The sequence below is a fragment of the Eretmochelys imbricata genome, chromosome 3, assembly GCF_965152235.1.
Source record: "Eretmochelys imbricata isolate rEreImb1 chromosome 3, rEreImb1.hap1, whole genome shotgun sequence".
Taxonomy (NCBI): domain Eukaryota; kingdom Metazoa; phylum Chordata; order Testudines; family Cheloniidae; genus Eretmochelys; species Eretmochelys imbricata.
The window spans coordinates 38840158-38852250 of NC_135574.1; positions in this window are offsets into that span (position 1 = coordinate 38840158).

Genomic DNA, 12093 nt, shown 5'->3' on the forward strand with positions numbered 1-12093 from the left:
GTCCTAATGTCATGCATCTGATTACAATTTAAAACATTACTGTACCTGACATACTTTACAACACTGCTTGCTTGTTAACTCATTCACTGAAAACCCATGACAAACCATTACCAATAAAGGTTACATTTATTGTAGTAAGCTACAGCTTTTGAGCAGAAAAAATAATGAAAAGCAAAGAAGTGTTACAAAATATTTTTGAACATATTTTCTCCGATGCAAAAATCTGAGATTAACATTTTGTGCAAAGGGACCAGTCTTTCATTAACAAGATGAAACGTGTAGGCTATGTAAGGAGACAGACAAAAAAAGACTTCACAGAAAATTGTGGAGGAAAGAAAATATACCTGCTCAGAATCTTCTTACATTTTAAATAGAGCATTATTGATTTATCCAACTAGTAGACAGTCATTTTCTGTAGAACACGATTAGAGAGGATGTATGGAGTTTCATGAAAATGAATGACTGCTTCACAAAATGTTATGGGGAAGCATTAGCCTTTGTTGCTCCCATATGGGATGGTAAAAGCAAATACTAAGTGTCACAGTTCACAGCTAGTTTCATTTTAGACTCCTCTTCGTCTCTCTGAGATCATCCTCTGAGGTGTTAGGCATCTTGCCTTCACCAGTCGTGGGGTGAAGTCCCATGATTTCCCCCCCCTCCCCTTTTTAGATCAGCCCCCCTGGATGCATCACACGGTTTACCAACCCTGATTACTCTGCAGGCCTGTCTGGGTTCAACTGCCCTGCACAACTTTTCTTTCAGAGCTGTGACCAGGGCATGAATATAGTGGGCCAAAACAACCTTTTCCTAACAAAGTATTGTTTAATCCCAACAGCAGAAACAAGCATAACAGGAAGAGGATTTGCAACACAACAGTCTACACACATTTGTTTTACGTAAGGCTTAGGTAGAACTACCTTAACCCAGCAAAAAGAAAAGGAGTACTTGTGGCACCTTAGAGACTAACCAATTTATTTGAGCATAAGCTTTCGTGAACTACAGCTCACTTCATTGGATGCATACTGTGGAAAGTGTAGAAGATCTTTTTATATACACACAAAGCATGAAAAAATACCTCCTCCCACCCCACTCTCCTGCTGGTAATAGCTTATCTAAAGTGATCACTCTCCTTACAATGTGTATGATAATCAAGTTGGGCCATTTCCAGCACAAATCCAGGTTTTCTCACCCCACCCCACCCCCCACTCCCCTACACGAACCCACTCTCCTGCTGGTAATAGCTTATCTAAACCACTTTCTACAAGCCATTACCCTCTGATCCCACTGAGAGTTACCAAAAGAAACTACAGCATTTGCTCAAGAAACTCCCTGAAAAAGCACAAGATCAAATCCGCACAGACACACTCCTGGAATCCCGACCTGGGATATTCTATCTACTACCCAAGATCCATAAACCTGGAAATCCTGGGCGCCCCATCATCTCCGGCATTGGCACCCTGACAGCAGGATTGTCTGGCTATGTAGACTCCCTCCTCAGGCCCTACGCTACCAGCACTCCCAGCTACCTTTGAGACACCACTGACTTCCTGAGGAAACTACAATCCATCAGTGATCTTCCTGATAACACCATCCTGGCCACTATGGATGTAGAAGCCCTCTACACCAACATTCCACACATAGATGGACTACAAGCCGTCAAGAACACTAACCCTGATAATGTCACGGCTAACATGGTGGCTGAACTTTGTGACTTTGCCTTACCCATAACTATTTTACATTTGGGGACAATGTATACCTTCAGATCAGCGGCACTGCTATGGGTACCCGCATGGCCCCACAGTATGCCAACATTTTTATGGCTGACTTAGAACAACGTTTCCTCAGCTCTCGTCCCCTAATGCCCCTACTCTACTTGCGCTATATTGATGACATCTTCATCATCTGGACCCATGGAAAAGAAGCCCTTGAGGAATTCCACCATGATTTCAACAATTTCCATCCCACCATCAACCTCAGCCTGGTCCAGTCCACACAAGAGATCCACTTCCTGGACACTACAGTGCTAATAAGCGATGGTCACATAAACACCACCCTCTCCCGGAAACCTACTGACCGCTATTCCTACCTGCATGCCTCCAGCTTTCACCCTGACCACACCACACGATCCATCGTCTACAGCCAAGCTCTGCGATACAACCGCATTTGCTCCAACCCCTCAGACAGAGACAAACACCTACAAGATCTCTATCAGGCATTCTTACAACTACAATACCCACCTGCGGAAGTGAAGAAACAGATTGATAGAGCCAGAAGAGTTCCCAGAAGTCTCCTACTACAGGACAGGCCTAACAAAGAAAATAACAGAACGCCACTAGCCGTCACCTTCAGCCCCCAACTAAAACCCCTCCAATGCATTATTAAGGATCTACAACCTATCCTGAAGGATGACCCAACACTCTCACAAATCTTGGGAGACAGGCCAGTCCTTGCCTACAGACAGCCCCCCAACCTGAAGCAAATACTCACCAGCAACCACATACCACACAACAGAACCACTAACCCACTACCTTGCAACAAAGCCTGTTGCCAACTGTGTCCACATATCTATTCGGGGACACCATCACAGGGCCTAATAACATCAGCCACACTATCAGAGGCTCGTTCACCTGCACATCCACCAATGTGATATATGCCACCATGTGCCAGCAATGCCCCTCTGCCATGTACATTGGTCAAACTGGACAGTCTCTACGTAAAAGAATAAATGGACACAAATCAGATGTCAAGAATTATAACATTCATAAGCCAGTCGGAGAACACTTCAATCTCTCTGGTCACGCGATTACAGACATGAAAGTTGTGATATTACAACAAAAAAACTTCAAATCCAGACTCCAGCGAGAAACTGTTGAATTGGAATTCATTTGCAAATTTGATACAATTAACTTAGGCTTGAATAGAGACTGGGAGTGGCTAAGTCATTATGCAAGGTAACCTATTTCCCCTTGTTTTTACCTACCCCCTTCCCCCGACATTCTTGTTAAACCCTAGGATTTGTGCTGGAAATGGCCCACCTTGATTATCATACACATTGTAAGGAGAGTGGTCACTTTAGATAAGCTATTACCAGCAGGAGAGTGGGTTTGTGTGGGGGGGGGGGTTGGGGGGGGGTGGTGAGAAAACCTGGATTTGTGCTGGAAATGGCCCAACTTGATTATCATACACATTGTAAGGAGAGTGATCACTTTAGATAAGCTATTACCAGCAGGAGAGTGGGGTGGGAGGAGGTATTTTTTCATGCTTTGTGTGTATATAAAAAGATCTTCTACACTTTCCACAGTATGCATCCGATGAAGTGAGCTGTAGCTCACGAAAGCTTATGCTCAAATAAATTGGTTAGTCTCTAAGGTGCCACAAGTACTCCTTTTCTTTTTGCGAATACAGACTAACACGGCTGTTACTCTGAAACCTACCTTAACCCAGATATCCCCAACTCTGGGGCTAGGGATACAGTCTGCAGCCTCTGTCTTTCCTGAATTTCAGAGGCTCAGGTTTTTATCCACTGCAAAGACCTTTATTTCAGTTTCCCACCTGAAGACCCTCTAATGTTCCAAGCTGGGACTTTTCCCTGGTGGGACTAGCCAGACAGTTAATTTCTAAATAGCCAGAGGTAAACTTTGAAGAGAATGATGCTTGCATTGTCCCATTAAGTATTGGTGAATGGCTGCCTATCAGAAGTATTTGTCTACTTGTCTGCTTACCTGCTGAATTAACCCTTGGTGATCATATAGCAAATAACACAACAACAATTAAACAGACATATCATTCATAAATATTGCAGGCAGCTTCCACATCCTCCACACTAGCTTAAAGAATATATAAGCTTGGGAAATTTAATTTGAACACTGAGATAATATTGCATAACTGAAACAGACATTATAATTATGTATATTTCTTGCTATTCCTGTCTAGTTTATATTTTTAATGATTGTGAATACAAACGAACCAATTAACTAGCATTTGTAGGATTTACAGGATGGACTGCTGATGCTTTGCTAATACTTGTATAAGTTGCCATGCCAATAGAGAGATTTGAATTATTGAATATGAATCTGGGAGTGGAAGGTGGCCCTGTGTCTCATTGAATGTTTCCATGTTCTAGTTTGCTCACATGACAATTACTTTAGTGAAACATAGTTACTCATTGCTGAGTTCTAATCATCTGTAATGTGCAACAAACAGATGCCATTTTTTGCATTTACTGAGCTCTGAGTATTTTCTTTTACTGATCCTAATCATCCAACAGAAGGAAATTTCCCAACAAATAGAAAGAAGGATCATTTGGAAGTGTGTTTCCAGACACTAGATAAATCAACATTATTATTTGTAGAGTGACAGAAATGTACACAGTATTTTACAAACATAAATGACAAGTTGCCAAAATCTTGCCTCATTTATAACCTACACAACACAACTGAATATGAGGAGTTTACAATCTAACTCAGACAGCATCAGGTAATAATGCAAACGCTAAGGCGTGTAGGCATGATTAGTGAGGAGATCAAGTCTTGAAAGCTTCATGACATAATTGCAGACCCTCCTCCAAAAAATGTATAATCTGATTTTATACAGGATGCAAGGAAAGATAGCAACAAACAAAGCAATTGGGGGAAGGGAGGAGGAAGAAAGAGTTTGCAGAAATAAGCTGACAGTTATTCAAGCATGGCATATGAACATTATAAAGATTCCAGAGAAGCTTTGTGTTTATTTGTTGGGCTGGTAAATAGTTACTTTTTAGAATGACAATGCAGGTGGAGGTTTAGGAGAGATTTGAATAAGAAGAGTTTAGTGGTTTGGCAAATGGAGATTGGGAGGACATTCCATGCATAGGGGTTCTGGCACAGTGCCATCTTATGGACCCTGCAGGTATCTCATTGGACATAGGATAGAAAGAGACACGGAGATAGACAAATTTCAAGAGTTCTCTGAGTCCAGATACTGAATCCATTCATTCAGTTAATTCATTCCATCATTAATCCACTCATTATGTTGATAATGTAATAATTAAATATAAGCATCTCACTGAGATACCCTGCTTCCTCAAGAATACTACAGAAGTGACTTGGAAAAAGGAAACGAAGGGGTATATTTGATGGAGCAAGTGAAATTATAGAGGAAGAAGCAACAGGATTTAGTGAGAGCCTCAATTTGAGGTGAGAAAGACAAAGAGAGGAGTTGAAGACAACCTCAAATTTGTGATCTTGAGAGACACGGAGAATGGTGGAGTTGTGTTATTTTAACTTGCCAAACTCTGTTCTCACCAGTGGTCACTAGATGTTTCCTGTGAGTCCATTGGATCATAGCTTTGCAAGTGACAGAATTTATGAAACAGGAATCCCTTGTCCTTTTGACTAAGAATCCCAGTGTGGGTGAGCTCCAGACACGTCTACTTCAGTGCCTCTTCTTAGAAGTTTTATTATAAAATTTAAACAAATTAAATGGTCTGCATAACAAGTCTAGTCTTATATTTGTCCAAAACTAAGCTAGACAGGTACATATGGATTCTGTTACACTAAAGAAATGTAGTCTTACATTTCTAGAGAGTGCAGTCTCTTCCCCCAACTTGTCCTGTTTTTTCTCTCCATCCTGTTGGCAAAGGGCACAACCGACAACCCCGTCCACCTCTGGTTTCAGGTATCTTTTTTCTTTCCCTGATTCCCAGTATTCTCCATTATACTTTTCAGGATCTTTGAATGTTCTTGTCTTACCATGGCAATGTTCTCCTCAGGGACTCTTGTACCATATACCTTGTCTATGTTCCAAACCCCTTTATTGCTTTGAATAATCATTTTATTCCTGTTCTTCCAGCACAATTTAAAAGAGTACTTTTGAAGGTGGATACACCTTATATGTCCCAATCCTTCTTCACATCTCATCACCCAGATAAACTTCACTCTCCAAGAGATGTGTGCCCTTGGTTATCTCTAGATATCTTACTTTTCTTTGTTATTGGTCTTGGCTAAATGTGTCAACCTCAAACCAGTTCACTCTGTGTTTAAAGTTGCAAGTATTATGGAATTCTCATAATACATTCATAACATTAATTTGACTCTATCAAATATAAATCATGGATGGATTAGACTAATCTGTCACAAATCTTAATGGTGATAGAGAAGGGAGGGAGAGGAGAGGGTTTTGGAGGGAAGGTGGGAGGTTTCATTGTTGGTGATACAGAATTGTGAGACTAAGACAAGAGTTGGATGGTAGATTTAACAATCATCATCACAGAGGTGATAACAGAAATTGTGGGACTGGAAATATATAAAAATGAATATTGAGGAAAAAGAGGAGGAAACTTATGACAGAAATTGAGGGATGACAACAAAGAGGAGGAGGAAAGAAAAAAAGCAGATATCAAATGAGATTCTGAACGTGTGGTTAGTATGACAGGACAAAACCAATAAAACACAGAGTCCTGGAAGTGCAGAAGTTACAGTGAGTGAAGGAGGATATGATCAATGAAGTCAAAGGCAGCAGAAATGCTAAGGAAAAAAACCTTTGATTTATGATGAGCTTGGTTTAAAAATAAAGATAGATTGACCAAGGAGAGCTGTGGGGTGGAGAGGGAGGAAGCCAGAAAGGAGAGGACAAAAGAGAGCTAAAGGAGAGGAAAAGCAGGCAACAGAAATGGCAGATTCAAGAAATTTGCAGCAAAAAAAGAAGAAGAATGAGGCAGTAGTTGGTGAGATAGGTAAAGTCATGGAATGTGCATTTGCAAGCTAAGGGAGAGAGACAAGGGGAATGAAGTGAGGGAAATCTATGTAAGATTTCTTCTAGACAGCTTTCATTCTATATACTAATTTAGAATTTCTCTCTGCCATTTCTAACAGCAATTTGTCCTTCTGATACCAGCAGTCATCACTTATCCTGGTTTCCTTTTGGTACTAAAAATTATTCTGTGATCTTGTCTGTAGTATAAATCAACAGTGGATTTCACATTGTTAGACTAGATGCTACTGTGTTGTCTGTGACTTGATTAAGGTTAAGTTTTGGGATAGAAGTTGCTGTTCAGGCCCTTTCCATTATTAAAGGGTGATGGTCAAGCAGTATATGCTCAAAATTTAAATGTTGTATAAAATCTTTTACAAATCTATGATTAATAATGAAAATACTTTATTTTGGCTTGAATTTCTTTTTAAAATGCCCTACAGTGTTTGCAACTAATATATGCAAAAGTCTAAGGTATGTTATTCCTTTCTAGCTGGAGAGTCATTCACTTTGTGATTAGAAGCATTAAATATAACACTTTTATATGAATCAACAGATTAATTTCATACAATATATGGATTACTCTGATACAATATATGGATTACCCTGGGGATAATACTGCAAATTACAAGAGTTTTACAAACCTAGTGCCTGTTTTTAAATGCAATAATAATAATCCAAATTCATATTTCTGACCACTAAACATTTTAATACCAATATTGTTAAAAAAGGATTATTGGCATCATAATATTTGCAACCCATTTGTAGTGTTTTACATAGTTTTTGTGCCACCTGGTGGTCAAATAGCTTATAGATTGATAATGGGCGAAATTAACCCATGGTAACAGCAACTGCAGATGGTGCCTACTACAACACAGACACTGCTATTCTGCTGTATGAAGTGTGGGTGGCCATGGAGAAAAAACACAGTGCCACACCATTTCATCTGTGTATGCTGGAACTGGACTCCACCATTCTGTGCTGACCAGTGCAAAGGGAGTTGGCAAGATTCGGGGAGAGATTGGGTTGCGGCACAGATAGGGGTTGCCCAGACCTGTGCCATTTATTCCAGTCTAGGGGAACTGCCCTTCATCCTGTCCCCTGTTTATTCTAGTTTACTGTTAATTTCTACTACATACACATCAATCTTCGTTCAATCGTTCTTTGCACTGTTGTTGTATCCGATTTGCATTTTTAAAATTTTTTTAGTTTATTTAGTTCTCTATGGCAAGCAACATTTTGATATAGTGATTATTTTGTTTTTCATGAACCTCCTTATAGGCTATACAAAGCATTGTCATAGTCTTGGCTAAGTTATGGCAATAATCTAACTTGTCTACTACCCTTGGAGGAGACAATGAAATCATCAGTTGACAATAATCCTTTGCTGTCCATACTGTTTTTGAATTGCAAGCGTGCCTTCCACTGGTGTAATTAAAAATGCAAATCTAGTTGCTATCAGAGCCTATATTTAAGTATATTCTTTATAAGTTTATAGACAACTCTGGTTGTTATGTTTAAACAATTTTTTTACAGATATACACTTTATCAAATACAATCCATTATTTAGGTGTATCGTGTATGCCTTCATAAGGAGCAAGCGAAACACAGCCTGTATTATCTGAGTCATCTCTGAGTGTGTAAGTTACACTTGATTTAGAAACGTAATTGTCATGGTAAAGCATCTATGCCGCTGTTGCATGGTGTGAAAATAAAAAATCTGGGCAGTGAGTGAAATTGAAGATGGTCAAACTGAAAAACCAAACTTAGCTAATTAGGATTTTTTGAAGTGGTCAAGGCTTTTAAGAATTGATCACAATGTCAATGCAACAAACATTAATAAAAATGTTCAAGCGTAAAGCAGAGGATGGATGTGGAGAAAGTACAACCTCTAAAAAAACAATGAGTCACCAACACCACACAAAGCCACAGAAAGGCCAAATCTACAGCCTGAGAAGGGTCTGCTGAATCGCGGGGTAAGCCTTCTGATGAAAAGCAATACCCAGTTGTGTGGTCGAGAGTCCAATTTGATAAATTCCAAAGGAAAAACGATTGGCTGTTTGCTTCCAGTGGAAAGGTAAGGTGTAGAACATGTAGAGACGTTTCCAATTTAAAGCTTTTCTCTGATCGAGGTGTGAATATCACTTCTCTATGGGCTGAATGTCAGATTTCATCAAAATAAAGATACAGAGCTCACATCCACATCATTTTGAAACAAAATTATCGAACACAAAAAGTCAGCTGCTCATACTGAACCTATAAAAATTCTAGAAACAGCTAAGAAAGACATTCTGCTAAACATTAATGCAAAAAGTGAAAAGCAGCATTTGAAACAACTCCTCACGAAAATGAATCATAGAATCATAGAACTGGAAGGGACCTCAAGAGGTCATCTAGTCCAGTCCCCTGCACTCAAGGCAGGACTAAATATTATCTAGACCATCCCTGAGAGGTGTTTGTCCAACCTGCTCTTAAAAATCTCCAATGATGGAGATTCCACCACCTCCCTAGGCAATTTATTCCAGTGCTTAACCATTCTGACAGTTAGGAAGTTTTTCCTAAGGTCCAACCTAAACCGCCCTTGCTGCAATTTAAGCCCATTGCTTCTTGTCCTATCCTCAGAGGTTAAGAAGAACAATTTTTCTCCATCCTCCTTGTAACAATCTTTTATGAACTTGAAAACTGTTATCATGTCCCCTCTCAGTCTTCTCTTCTCCAGACTAAACAAACCCAATTTTTTCAGGCTTCCCTCATAAGTCATGTTTTCTAGACCTTTAATCATTTTTGTTGCTCTTCTCTGGACTTTCTCCAATTTGTCCACATCTTTCCTGAAATGTGGTGCCCAGAACTGAACACAATACTCCAGTTGAGCCCTAATCAGTGCAGAGTAGCTCAGAAGAATTACTTCTCATGTCTTGCTTACAATACTCCTGCTAATACATCCCAGAATGATGTTTGCTTTTTTTTACAACAGCATACACTGTTGACTTATATTTAGCTTGTGATCCACTATGAGCCCCAGATCCCTTTTTTTGCAGTACTCCTTCCTAGGCCATCATTTCCCATTTTGTATGTGTGCAACTGATTGTTCCTTCCTAAGTGGAGTAGTTTGCATTTGTCCTTACTGAATTTCATCCTATTTACTTCAGACCATTTCTCCAGTTTGTCCAGATCATTTTGAATTTTAATACTATCTTCCAAAGCACTTGCAACCTCTCCCAGCTTGGTATCATGCGCAAACTTTATAAGTGTACTCTCTATGCCATTATCTAAATCACTGATGAAGATATTGAACAGAACCAGACCCAGAACAGATCCCTGCGGGACCCCACTTGTTATGCCCTTCCAGCATGACTGTGAATTGGCCATATACTGACCACGAGAGCCTGAATGACCTGCAACAAGTGAATGGGGTTGAGATGGGATGATTGCTTCAAAGCAGAACTGTCTATGGTGATATCATAGAGCACGTTCCCACAGAAATTAAGAAAAAAATTGTCTCGCAGATAATCAAGACCAAATCCAAGATCACTATACTAGTTGACAAAAATCAACTCTTATAACTTTTTTAAAACCCAGTGTTGATGGTGTTATGAATCCAGTAGCATTTCCTTTGGATTTGATTGAGTTAGACAATGCCTCGGCTGAGAACATAAAGTGAGACAAATGTTTACTACGCTATGGATTCATTATGGAATTACTGACCAAGGTCTTTGTCAGTTTTTGCAGTGATGGTGCAAATATCATGCGAGGAGTCAAAGTAGGAGTGGGCAAATTTCTACAAAAAGACTTCCCAAATCTCATTCTGTGTCATTGCCTTAACCGTAGACTTGAATTGCCCATTGATCAATCACTGGATATTACTTGGAGTACAAACTGCATGTCGTACTTTAAAAATTCAACAGATTTTTCAGTGTAGCTTCAATGTGGAGAGATGTCAGTGCAGTCTGGCAGACTTACTCAGCATTAGCTAAACATTTCAAGGAAGCCTTAAAAGTCTTGACCACTTAAAAAAAAACCAGGGAAGACCAGTCAAGGGATAGAAGGGAACAAGCAAAATCCCAAGGTCTCTTTTCAAAACCATGTTCAGTCAACTTTGTGAAAAATCTGTCATTAATGTTAGATGTCCTAACTGAGCTCAGTAATTTATCTGAACTCTTACAAGACAGAGAACTGATGATCCCCAAAGCAGACAACCTGATGAAAATGTATTTGCAGAGAACTGAGAGCCTACATAGAATCCCTGGATTGCACACTGAACAGGCACAGCAAGTTGAAGAGGCTATGATGTTCAAAAACACAAAGTTGACAGGAACTGGGAAAAGTCCCACAATTAATCCGTCACAATTCATTCAGGCCCTTGTTGACAACATGAGGTGCAAAGTTATTCACCACCACCATTAACAAGGCTAATCAAAGCACAGCAGAAAACAGTGAAACGGCTTACCACAACCTGATTGAGAATGTGTCTGTTTTGAAACCTGAAACATGGCAACAACATGCAGAAAATCCACGGTTTGGAGAAACTGAAATTCATGCAATGTGTCAGACTCTGAAGGTCAGTCACCATGAAACACACCTGGGATCTGTGTAATGTAAGTGTTGTGCAGCACGGACTGTTCCTGAGAAATTACTCCTCACTGTAGACATTCTTGCAGCAAGTAATGCTGACTGCGAATGAGGCTTCAGCATTATGAACAACATCATCATGGATAAACAAACTGCATTGACCAGTCGTCATGTGGTGGATCTACTTTTTGTTTCAATCATTGGACCGCTCTACATGGAGTGGAATGCTGCTGCGTATGTTAAATCATGGCTGAGCAAGGGATGTCGGGCAGCCCATTCAACTGAGGGCATGGCACAATGAGAGCAAGCAAAGCAACAGGATCAGTCCGACTACGCACTGCTGTGGAAGTGTCTTTGATTTGGTAAGTTGCTGTCATCAATTTGAAAATTTTACTTTATTAAATTGACGAATTGAATTAGCTATTTGAATGACTATCAATTGATGTAACTAGTACTGTCGCTAGCTAGCTATTGAGACCCTGAGGTTTTTGTGTTGATGGTCATGGAACATTTTTTGTGAGGGGGTCGGGGTTGGGGGGGTCAGTACCATACCGGTAAGAGTTAAAAATCTGCTTGTGCCAATGTTCACAACATCCTTGTAAAGTATGAATTATCCCCATTCTACAGATGAGGAGACAGTCACAAAGATTAAGAGACTTACCCAATGTAACAAACCAGCCAACCAACCATGTAGTGGAGACAGAAATAGATCCCATGTCAGAGTCCCAGTTATGTGCCTTAATCATAAGACTTAATCCATCACGGGCAATTTATATGTCATCAGGGTCTGTGTCT